Raw genomic sequence first — 12,132 nt, forward strand, 5'->3', positions numbered from 1 at the left:
CACAAGAGTGAGAGGACCCTTGAGGTTGCTTTAACTTATTCCAAAGACTACTGTGATGTCCAACCACTCTCACAGTTTAGATGGAGAAAATGCATCATTCAAATCACATTTGTGTCACCCTTCCTACAGTTATGTTGAGTTGAGATTCTAGCCTTTATTTAGAAAAACAAAATATTGTTATTGATTTTGAAGACTGGTGCAGTTTCGCTGGTAATAAAAGTTCACTGTCAAAAGTTTTAGTTCCTGGCTATTAAGCCAGTGCAAAGCAGTAAGTATTCACTTAGGATTCAGATTCAGCCAATTCAGAGAGACATTGATTTGATTTGCTGATTTGAATCACTGTCCCAATTCGATTCAGCTGATTTGGATTCGGAAATTGGGCACCAGTTAGGAGATTTGGCCATAGACTATAATGGGGAATCACTAAAATACCTATAATTTGGTAATTTTGTTGCAGATTTGGATGAAAACAGCAGGCAGGGATGGTAGTCACTTCTGAGGGCATGAAGTCTGCCATGTTTCAAAGAGATAGGTGCAGGGGTTTCTGTGAAAGTGCACTTCAAACTGTTGAAAGCAAAACTCGTATTAAAAAAAACTGCAAGCCTTCTGAATGTCTGAATCTCTCTGAATCTATTTGGAGGCGTCTGATTCAATTCAGACTTTTAATGGGTCTCCCAATTTGATTTGGATTTGGAGATTCGGCTGCCAAATTGGGCTGCATCTTCTTCGAATTCAGTCAGCTACCAAAGATTTAGACAGCCCTACTGGCTATGTATATTGAATTGGAACTCCAGTATTAAATTTACTAGTTATTTTAATTATATTTATACTTTTAGGGCAAGAGTTATATAAGCACCTCCTCATAAGCTTGATACAGTTTTACCCTATGGTTGTAACAGAAACAAAATTGCTCCCAGTTTGGTAAATGAATAGTATGAAGTTCCCGTGGAATTGCCTCCATCTTGTTTGTTGTCTTTTCCTACCTTGAGACCTGGGAAGATACCCTGGGTGTTCTGTAAAGTGGAAGGGCATCTGCTATCAGAAATGTGTGCATATATATTCTCTTACAGTTTTTCAGGATATCCTGTTTCTAATTGTCTATAAACGGATATCAGACCAGGAAGAGCCTCCTTCTGGTGACTGCCCTGGATAGCAGCAACAAAAAACCCTGAAATATCATGTTGAGATAAGTAAAGCCTTCTGAAGACAGAGAACACTCATATTCAAATAAAGAAAGTAGCTTTATTAATTCAGCTGTCTGGTGTCTCTCCTCGTTTCAGTGTCTACAATAAATAAAAACCTAGGGGAACTACAGGATTGGATGCAAAATATATATATTTTTTATTTTTAATTATGTTTATAATAGTCAGGCCTAAACAGGCATGGGACCCTATTATGTTAGATGTTGGACACATACAAAGTAGCAAGCAGTTTGTGGCCCATGGGTGTTAAAATTCTTAATAGACAAGACAGACCAAGGAGAGAGTAGTGCTATAACACATGACCAACAAGAAACATCAAAATAGCTCCATACATATGTCTTGTTCTGTTTTATTGGGGATGAGGAGGGAGGAATATTAGATAAATAGCTAAATGGAAAGAAAAGAAAAGCAGAATGTAAGTGGGGAGGGGAATGGAACCAAGTTAGGCAGGGGCAAGGGAGAATAAGGTATTAGGAGCAAGAGTGAAGTGAAGCTGAGATGAAGAGATTTTGAAGAGCGAGGGGAGAGAGTTGCCACAAACAGCCAGTCACCACAGGGAATCCAGTCAGAACATGCTGGAAGCTCTAAATGACTGAAAATCCCTGCTTTGGTCACTTCTGAAATGTCTCCTACAAGCTGAAGTTTCTGGCTGTCTCCTCTCAGCAGTTTTTTCCCTAAGGACACATAACTGGTGTAGGGAGCATCACCTGTATCCTAGCTTCACCAGATATGAATATAGGTGGCTGCATTGGTGATGTGTAGTGGGTGTACACGGGAGCGTGTGCACCCCCTGAGATTGGCGGTGTACCCCCTGTGAAAAGCACTGCCGATGCTGCCGGCGGCACCTGCAGCATCTGCGGGTGGTCCCCAATCACCGCTGGCTGCTGCTGCTGCTGCTGGTGGCATCTGTGGGTGGTTGCCAACTGCTGGTCACTGGTGCTCATCATCCCCCACCCCGCCTCCCACTGACACTGCCACAACTTCCTGCAGGAGCTCCCCGCTCACCACCACCACGTCACCAACACCACCTCCGCTGCCTGCGGGTGGTTGCCATGCCCTGCCCCCCAGCCTCCGAGGGCACGTGGCATTCATGAGTAGCTGAATGGTGAAAGTAGAGTTCCTCTCCTGTATAGTTCTTGAACCAAGAAGGTTCTGGGAAAGGAAGGACCACAGTTGGCCTCATTTTGTCTCTTCCCTTTCCATTGCATCAATCCCTGCTTTTGATTGCTGCTTCAGCTGCTCGTGCCAGATGGTAGAAATGGAGTTCATTTTTCCCCCTCTCTTTTATGCTCTCATGCACCGAGTTATCTTGTTTATCATAGCCCTCCATTAATTCATTCTCTGGTATCCACACACAAATGTATAAATATCAAACTGTACCTCTGTTGGTTAAGCTGGTTTGCAAAAACTGTGATGTGACGGCACTTTACAGTAGTATTAGGCACAGTAGCATCACAAAAAAGGCATTTGCCAGTGCTAGTGTGCAGTAACTGGGGTTACTGCACATTTATTTAGTACTTGTATAAAGCTGTACTTGCTTATACAAATACTAAATGAATACTCAGTAACCACTGACTGTGCAGTAGTGGCTCATGTAGACATTGCCGCTCAGTATGAGTGAAGGTTCTGAGTTTTGTATAACAAATGCATTCAGAGTTATTAAGACAGGCTTATAAAAATATCTGTGTCGTTTCCCCCCCACCCCAGCATCCTTAGTTCTTGTACTCAAGACTATGATTAGACATATGAAATAATTCTAGTAGATAGATCAGCTGCCAAGGATTCATTCGTTTTATGTGGGGAAATTATTGTTTTATCATCAACATTCAGAGTGTTCTAGAGGAGCTTGAAAGAGAAAAGAGCCACTGGAAATATCTTACTCATTTGATGCCCTATATGGGAAATAAAAATATTGCACATTAGAGTTTTAGTTTGTTACATGTCAGGGGTAGCCACAATATACAGGAAAACTCAGCCCCAGAAAGTTGTTAAGGCTGTTTTTGAATGTAGAAAATCTGATGATAGTAAGATTTCTGAGGGCAGGGGGTCAGCGGTTTACTACATAACTTCCTGATATATAGTAGGACTATTTAGAGGAAGAGATCAGAACAGCATAGGAGATAAAATAATGAGTTTTAGTTTATCATTTGGAATAGGGATTTATTTTTGTATGGAAAAGAGAACAGAGCTATTTTTCTGTAACTTCCATAACTAGCAGTGATGTATCAAGGGGATAGTATGCGGGTAAAGATTTTATTTCCAGTAAACTATATCCCATTTCCACTTAATGGCGTATTTTTGACTAAATTAAGTTGGAGAGAAAAAGAAAGCTTGTTCTGTTTGCCAGATAGAGGCAGGTAATGTTTCCTCAGAGCTCATCTTTCTGCCATAATTTTTACTAATAACGCAATGCTAATTATGACTGCTATTTCCACAAAGATAGGGAAAGGGGACTTCTGACACACAGAATACCTTATTATTGGCACTGAAGATTTTAGACAGAGAGAATTTCATACTACCAGTTTGCAGCATGGTTTCAGAAGTCCTGTTTTCCAAACTGGAATATTTGTTCAGTCACACTAGTCATTCCAAATGTATACTTGGTTTTATTTTAGTTCATTCAATTAAAAAAGGTCTGTGGCCAAAAAAATCAAGCCTACCTATTTTTGTATCTCATAGAATCAAGTTTTAATATAACAGATATAATGAAATACAACAAAAGGGATGAACTAGTACACAATCATAGAATCATAGAAAATTAGGGCAGGACAGTTCCTCATCGACTGTCAAAAAGCCTGAGGCCCAATCCATTCAATCTTTGCGGGCTAGTCTAAGCTACATAGTTTGGACTGATAAGTGAACAGGCATCCATTTTTATTCTGGAAATACATCCTCATACCTGTAGTGGTCCAGGCCAGAAGCTGGGGGGGGCACTAGAGAATGTCTTCTTGCTCAGCTGGAGCAGACAGCTTGGAGCAAGGCTAGCCTGCCCACCCTTGGGGGGGAAGAGGGGGTGTTTGTGAGGGAGGTGCAAAAAATCCTTGGATTCTGGGGGACTGTAAGTTAACTTGAATCTGGAAGGGACCTGGAACAGAAGTTAAATAAATTGATTTAACCTAAATCACTTATGTCTGATACTATATCCAGATCCATCCAGGTTTATCTTAAACTGGTTTGGGCCATTTTGAAAGCAATTTATGTGCACTAACTTCTGTTGTGTTACAGATTTGAACTGGTTTCTGATCACTTATACCAATTTATATGTAATTTGTGTCCGTATCCACAAGGTCAACTAGTCCAAACGCTTTCCCAAGCCAGGAATGTTCCTGTCTAAACCATCCCAGTCAAGTATTTGTCTAACCTGCTCTTAAAAAACAAGGATGGAGATTTCCCACACTCTCTGGATGGGGAATCCAGTGTTTAACCACCCCAATAGTGAGAAAGTTCTTTTTAATATCCAACCTAATTTTTTCTTGCTGTAATTTAGGACTATGGTTCCTTGCCCTGTTCCCTGTAGCAAAGAGGATAGTCTCATTTTAATCACCCTTCAGGTATTTGAAGGCTTTTTTCAAATCCCACCTCAGCCTTCTTTTCTTAAAACTAAATAATCCCAGTTTTTTCAAACTCTCTTTGTAAGTAGTACTTCCCAGACCTCTAATCATTTTTGTTCCTCTCTGCTTGGCTCTTTCCAGTTTGTCCACATCTTTCTTGAAATGTGGTCCCCAAAACTGGACATAGTGCTCTAGAGCAGAACTTACCAGTGCCAGGTAGGGGATATGAATCACTTTCCTTTATTTGAGAGAGATACTTAGCCATGTTAGTGTAATGTCAGATAGCAGGCAGGACAGAGTGGCACCTTGTAGACTAATTCAGGTAGGCTGGTATAGCAGTTACAAGGCATTGCATTTGTCCATTTTTCATTCAGTTAATTTCAGACCATTTGCCTAGTTTATCAAAGCCATTCTGTATCCTAACCCTGCCTTTCAGAGAGTCTACAACTCCAGTCAACTTGGTGTCATCTGCAGATTTACTGTATGTTACTCATTCCTATCCTCCAAATCATTAATGAAGATAATAAAGAATACCAGACTACAACAGGCCCCTTTAGAGCACCAATCAAAGCCAGATCCTTTCCTTAAGCCCAAAGGGATGTAATCCTAATGTGGATCAAAGGGGGCAAGAGGGCACAAAAGCCCCCATGGCTCACCAAAAGCATATGGGACTGTCTCCCAGCTAAAAAGATGGTGTACACCCAATGGAAGGGAGGGGCCATCACCAGGGAGGACTATACTGCAGTTGCTCGGGGCTCTAGGGGGGCGGTCAGGAAGGCCAAGGCGGAGATGGAACTGGGACTAGCTACCCAGATCAAGGACAACAAGAAGTCCTTTTTTAAATACATAGGGGGTAAAAAGAAGTTACTGGGTAACAAGGGGCCCCTGCAGGATATGCTAGGAAATCTAGTCGTCGCACCAGACAGCAAAGCTAACCTATTTAACAATTTCTTTGCCTCCATTTTTGTGAGCAGGGATGGGGTCGCCCCCTCCACTGGGACCCCTGTAGGTCCCAGGGGAGGCACACCCAGGCCTAGGGTCAGTGAGGAGCTAGTCAGGGAACTTCTGAAGGGACTGGACATATTTAAATCAGCAGGTCCTGATGACCTCCACCCCAGAGTGCTGAGGGAATTAGCAAAGGTCATTACGGGACCCCTGGCATGGCTTTACGAGCACTCATGGTGCTCTGGTGAGGTGCCAGAGGACTGGAAAAGGGCCCCTGTGGTCCCCATTTTCAGAAAAGGAAGGAAGGAGGACCCAGGAAACTATAGGCCAGTCAGTCTTGCCTTGGTCCTGGGTAAGCTTTTTGAGAGAGTTATCCTGGCGCATGTCCACGAGGGGCCAGCAGGGGATATTATGCTTAGGGACAACCAACATGGGTTCATTAGAGGCAGGTCCTGTCAGACCAACCTGGTGGCTTTCTATGACCAGATCACAAAATCCTTAGATGGAGGGGTAGCAGTGGACGTAGTCTTCCTGGACTTTAGGAAGGCCTTTGACACTGCCTCTCACCCCATTCTCATTAAGAAATTAGGGGACTGTGGTGTTGACACCTACAGAGTCAAATGGGTCACTAGTTGGCTGGAGGGCCGCACCCAGACAGTGGTGGTGGATGGGTCATTTTCGACCTGGGGGGATGTGGGCAGTGGGGTTCTGCAGGGCCACACTGTTCAACATCTTCATCAGCGACTTGGACAGAGGTGTAAAAAGCACCCTGGTCAAATTCATAGACAGCACTAAGATGTGGGGAGAAGTGGACATGCTAGAAGGGTGAAATAGTCTGCCATTGGACCTGGACAGGTTACAGGGGTGGGCGGATGAGAACAGGATGGGTTTCAACACTGACAAGTGCAAAGTGATGCACCTGGAGGGGGGATGAACCAGCAGCATACCTACAGGCTAGGGAACTCCCTTGTCATCAGTGCAGAGGCAGAAAAGGATCTTGGTATCATTATTGATGCCAAAATGAACATAGGCTGACAGCGTGAGGAAGCAGTTAGGAAGGCCAACCGTACCTTATCATGCATCCATAGATGTATCTCAAGCAGGTCCAAGGAGGTGATCCTCCCCCTCTATGTGACATTGGTCAGGCCACAGTTGGAGTACTGCATCCAGTTCTGGGTGCCGTACTTCAGGAGGGATGTGGACAACATGGAGAGGGTCCAGAGGAGGGCCACTCGCATGATCAGGAGTAAGCAGGGCAGGCCCTACGAAGAGAGGCTAAGGGACCTGAACCTGTTCAGCCTCCACAAGAGAAGGCTGAGGGCCATTTACAAACTAGTCAGTGGGGACCAGCAGACACTGGGGGAGTCCCTGTTCCCCTGAGCACTACCAGGAGTGACAAGAAATAACAGTCACAAGCTGGCAGATGGTAGATTAAGGCTAGATATCAGGAGGCGCTACTTCACTGTCAGATCGGCTAGGATGTGGAACGAACTTCCAAGGGAAGTGGTGCTGGCTTCTATTTTGGGGGTCTTTAAGAGGAGGCTGGATGAACACCTCACCAGGGTCGTTTGACCCCAGTACTCTTTCCTGACATGGCAGGGGGTCGGACTTGATTATCTGCTCAGGTCCCTTCCAACCCTACCAACTATGAAACTGGGGCTGGCAAGGCGCCCAGCCTGTCCAGCCATGTAGGAGATGCAGGTAAGAGAGCACAGCCCAGACCTAACCCAGTCCTGTGGGGGGAGAGGAGGCATGGCCTGGCCCTGATTGAGCCACAGGGTGAGGGGTCATAGCTTGGGCTCACAGGGAAGGGACTGTGGCCCAACGCCTTCCCACCAAGCAGGATTTGGGAATTTGGCAGCGGAGGATGGTAATAATATTAATGGCCACTGCCTCCCCTAACCCCCCCAAACCTTGAGAGCCCCATGGATGAGATACCATGGGTCTGCAGGCCACATTTGGCCCAGAGACTTGAGGTTGAGCACCCCTGAACTAAACTATTCAGTCTTTAAGCAGCAGGATGTGTGACAGCTAAAATATGGTGGAGACTAGGTGAGCAGACAAAGAAAAAAGGTAAAGAGATCAGAGGTATGTCAGACAAAGAAAACTGAAGAAAGAAAATAAAAAAAGAGGAAGGACTTTGAGAGAAGTTAGTATTTGAACATTAAGTTGCCAGGTTTTGAAGTGACGTGATCATGGAGGATGAGGAGAGCCCATGTGCATGAGACTGGCTGAAGAGATCAACAGTACCAACAGCAGGACTAGGTGAAAGAAGTGAAGGTAGGTACCATATTCCTTTCACTCAGTATCTCATTCTCCTTTGTTTTCTATTTTCATCACACATGCTAACTCTACCATTCCATGGCTACCAAGTATTCCTGTGTGTAGTAACTGTCCGTCCCAGGGGTGGTCACTGTGGTAGGGGTACCTTTGGTGCCAGCCATTTTAAGAGGCTTGAACAGTTTGAGGAGCAGCTGGCAGGTGTGTTGCAGCCTCACAAGACAGTCACATGACCCTGGGAGGGCTCCTGGTTTGGAGGATGGGGCTGAGCTGCCTCAATATAAACCCAGGCCCTCAGGGCTGAGCTGATGGTTACATCTAGGGAGCCAGTGAGACAACATTGCCCATCTGGAGCAGCTGCTCCCAGAACACCTGACAGCTCAGGGTAGGAACTATGGGGAAAGTGTCAAGATAGTAGAAGAGGGGTTGCATAGACCACCTATAATTCAAAATCTTCTTGGATTTCTTGCTGGAATTACATATTTCATTGCACTCCATTACTAACAATATTTAAACCTTTTTTGTTAATTTTCCACAGAACAGGTATCATTCCCCTTGTGTGGTATCAGACACTTGAGATTTCATTGCCAACAAGTGCAAGGAAATGGAGGTATGGACTCTAGGCTGTCACTTTGAGGAAGCATTCTAGTCAGTTCTATCTCTCTGTGTTATTCTTTAAATAGAAGAAAGAAAAAAGATTGATAATGTGGTGACTATAGTGATTGGATGTGATCTGTGTGATTTGTTCTAGTGAACTGGGTGGTGAACAGGGGAGCAATATACGCTATCAATGTTATTTATTTATTTTTTGGATCAATCATATAGACTCAGACTATGTTTCACAAATGTAAGAAATGTAGAAATCCTTGACTATTTGCTGCTTTTGACAAGAATTGAAACATTAGGATTGAAGTTGAGTCACTTTTATTCATGAAGAAAAAGAAGCTAATGACACTTTGAGCCTTTTTAACAGCAACATGGTGACTGAACCTAATCTGGTTCCTACTATAAAATTGGTATGATTTGTGGAGGTAACTATCAGAAAATAGCACTCTTTCTCACAAATATGAGTGTGTTAAGTGCTGTAAACAAATTTTCCAAGCTCTTCCAGTGCTTATCACTTGAATGCAGGAGTGAATCTGGGTAATTAATAAATTAAAACAATTCTCACTCCTTACCAAACCAATGAGTAAACTCTCTTGCAGTATTTCCTGTACTTTATGTTTCTGACCACAAGAGCAGCTTTCCTAATAGAAACCGAGAATTTCCATTTTTGCTCAGGACTGGAAAACATGCAGGGATCATCAGCAACTGGCAGATGATAGTAAAGGCACTTACAGCAACATTTTTAAACTAAAGAAGTTACTCACACACACATATGACAACATGTGGAGCAGGGTCAAACTTTCATTCACATAGAGGTATATGGCAGGAATCCTGGATTTTCAGGGCACTTAAATGGTAACATGTCCACTGTTTCACCCCCTTTATTAGGTACCTTGCATCCCACAATGTGCATAGCCTTTTTTTTTGCCAATGAATAAGAATGTGGAAGGCAGGAGCCAGAGCCTCAATCAAGCAGTACCCGCATTCTCAAGAGCTCAGATTTGGCAATTACATGTTACCCGATTATGTAAGCTGAACTGACCTCATGGTGTTTTCCATTCTCTGCCTTTTCCCAACTGCCCACCTACATAAGGGTTTTGAGAAAACTGTGCTGCTAATATTGTCTCCTTTCACAGTAGCCTTTGTTTCTCGAATCTAACAGGCTTTGAGGACATTGTCTCCATGCCCATTACTTTTCAGAACAACAATTAACAGTAGATCTTCAAGGCTAAGATGTAATAATATAATAGATAAAAAGAGACATTTACAAATATACTACATCAGCATGGTACTACCCTCATGAACCAGCTGCAATAACTTCACTCATGCAGGGGAAAAATGTAAAAATCTTTCCTCTTCTACAGATACCGTGGCTTTCCACAGTGAGAGAGAAGCCCCCATGGCTGCCCTGCCTGGCCTCATCCCCCTTCTGGCCCCAGTCTCCCGGCACTTTAAAAAAAAAAAGCAAAAAAAAAGCCCCACACTCACCAGATCCAGCAGTGGTAATCAGGGCCTCTGGGGGCTTGTGGCAGAGCTACCCCATGCAGCATGGGCCAGTGAGGAGCAGCAGGGATGCCCCCCTGCTTGTCACCTGTGCAGTAGCTGTCACATTGCATAGGTGCAGCATGGCTCTTCAGGGTTCTGTGTGCTGTCTGGATGCTAGGGCGGCTCCAGCAGTGAGCCGGAGCCTGGCACCATTGAGCCCCAGTGGCCCCAGCTCCCAGACAGTGTGCAGGACCCTGCTGAGACATGCTACACCTGTGCCATGGGGCTGCCTCTGCACAGGTGCCAGATTGGGGGGGCAATTCCTGCTGCCCCCCACTGCATGGGTGGGGGAGGGGGGAATCCATCACAAGACCTGAGGGACTCTGATCGCCACTGCTGTAGCCAGTGAGTGCGGGGCTTTTTTTTCCCCCAAGTGCTGGGAAGCTGGGGCTGGGTGGGGGAGGGCAAGGCAGCCAGGGAGGCTTCTCTCACAATTCCCTCCACCCAGGGAGAGGCAGGCACAACTGGGAGAGGCACGGGAGAACCTGCAGCTGCCCAGCTGTGTCTGCCTCTCCCTGCCCAATCCGAATAGATTTGGAAGCTTCAGATTCAATTTGGACCTTTTAATGGGTCTTCTGATTTGATTCAGATTTGGAGATTCAACTGCCGAATTGGGCCAAATCTCCCCTGAATCTAATTGGCAACTGAAGCTTCACACAGCCCTAGTTATCCAGTATTGGCATGTTGCAAACCAGTTAATTTTTAAAATGCTTCTTAAATATTAAATATTGCATAGTTCTAAAAATATAAGCTGAGCATCAAGATATCCAGCAATTCTCATTGCCATTAAATCTTCTAAGCCTATTTATGAAAAACGCTTAAGTTCTCAAAGCTTCGTTTTAGCCCCTGATGGAAAGTTTGACCAGAGCCAGACAGGGTCCTTCCTTCATATAAAGCCTTTGAAATGTGGAGACCCATAGTAGATATAGCATGATTATCTGCCAAGCCATATTGGTTCTGCTGAGCCATACGGAGACATTATTACCTTAAGGCAGGGTAAAGGTTGAATTGACATATAACTTCTCATTGCCTGATTTTCAGACGTTTGGATCCCAGTTCAGTGTTTTGTTCACTAGGCCACATGGTTGCTATGTAAACATTAAGTGCTCCTCCTCGCTCTTGTACATTTTATTATAATGTAATGGGTGCAGTGAGCATGTATTCAAAAGTTTGGAGTTTGCAGCTGCTGACAGGATCAAGTAGAGAAATCAGAGGAATGGTTTATGTCCTTAAATCTTGACTTTTTTATTACGTGGATTACAGTAACTTTAAGTGAAGGAAGACCACTATTTCCCTAACCTTCTCCATCACTGCCTAGCTAACACTACTGTCATTTATACCCGTTTTTATCTTCCTCTTAAGCTAGTACAACTTGAGAAGCCATTAACATGTAAACAGTTTCTCCTTGTTGTTTAGCATCTCCTTGTTCTTTGTGCATTTGTGTATATGTAATAATAATGGGCAGCAACTTAATAGAGGGATAGATATTTCCTTGGTTGTGTAGCCTCAGCTTTACATAGAGATGGGCCCTATCCACATGCTAGATTCTACCACCTGGACCCTCTGCCCATGCATCTACCAGGCCTCCCAAGCTATACCTCTAACCTATCTAGTTTGGCAGTCTCCAAGCCAGGCCCTTCTCCCTCATGATCCAGCCAATTCCTTAAACTACACTGGGTATTATGTACCATGACTCCATATTTTAAGGTTTTCAGAAGCTGAAAGTTGCCTTAACTTGGGACTTTCTCCCAAGATTTCAGTAACATGAGAGGGAGAGAACCTCAGAGACCCCCAGTTAAAACATGCACAGTAGTGCACACATGGGAGTGTTAAAAATAGAGCTACAGGTTGTTCACTCCTCTGACTACTTCATTCTTATTTCCCTGTAGACCCTATCCTAGACATCACCCCCACCGGAATCCCAGACAAACTCAGGGGAGGCATAGCCAGGCCCAGGGTCAGAGAGGACCTGGTCAGGGAACTTTTGATGGGACTGAACATCT

General features: G+C 44.3%; 1 long non-coding RNA gene across 1 annotated transcript in view; it reads left to right on the forward strand.

Annotated features, from left to right (window-relative positions):
- Nucleotides 1-8,585, forward strand: part of LOC149865928 (uncharacterized) — a 36,488-nt gene extending 27,903 nt beyond the window's left edge. Inside the window, exons 3-4 of the long non-coding RNA XR_016441810.1 lie at nucleotides 7,868-7,978; nucleotides 8,517-8,585. This is a non-coding gene — a long non-coding RNA (uncharacterized LOC149865928). The remainder of the gene's footprint in view (nucleotides 1-7,867; nucleotides 7,979-8,516) is intronic.
- The last annotated feature ends 3,547 nt before the right edge of the window (nucleotides 8,586-12,132 follow it).

The sequence above is a fragment of the Crocodylus siamensis genome, chromosome 4 (genome assembly GCF_052110815.1).
Source record: "Crocodylus siamensis isolate JL-2025a chromosome 4, ASM5211081v1, whole genome shotgun sequence".
NCBI lineage: Eukaryota > Metazoa > Chordata > Crocodylia > Crocodylidae > Crocodylus > Crocodylus siamensis.